Source organism: Pelodiscus sinensis, chromosome 7, assembly GCF_052426305.1.
Source record: "Pelodiscus sinensis isolate ZL-2025 chromosome 7, ASM5242630v1, whole genome shotgun sequence".
NCBI lineage: Eukaryota > Metazoa > Chordata > Testudines > Trionychidae > Pelodiscus > Pelodiscus sinensis.
In genome coordinates, this window is record NC_143058.1 from 24972242 (window position 1) to 24972500 (window position 259).

The window sequence follows — 259 nt, forward strand, 5'->3', positions numbered from 1 at the left end:
TGTACAGTGATGGGATTCAGCAAGTTAATGAGCAGTTGTTAATAAGACAGCTGCTTCTTTGTACAGCCAGAGCAAGTCAAAGTAGATATAATGGAGCTGGAGCTGGCCATATAACTACGGTGTTGGTGGGATAACAGTGAGCTATGAAAGCTTGGTCTGTGTTTGCTGAAAAGCATAGGTACAAGGGACAGATAAGTGTATAGTTTAAATCAGAACCCTCTGAAATTCAGCAGTTTTGGCTGAATTTTGATTTGAGAGT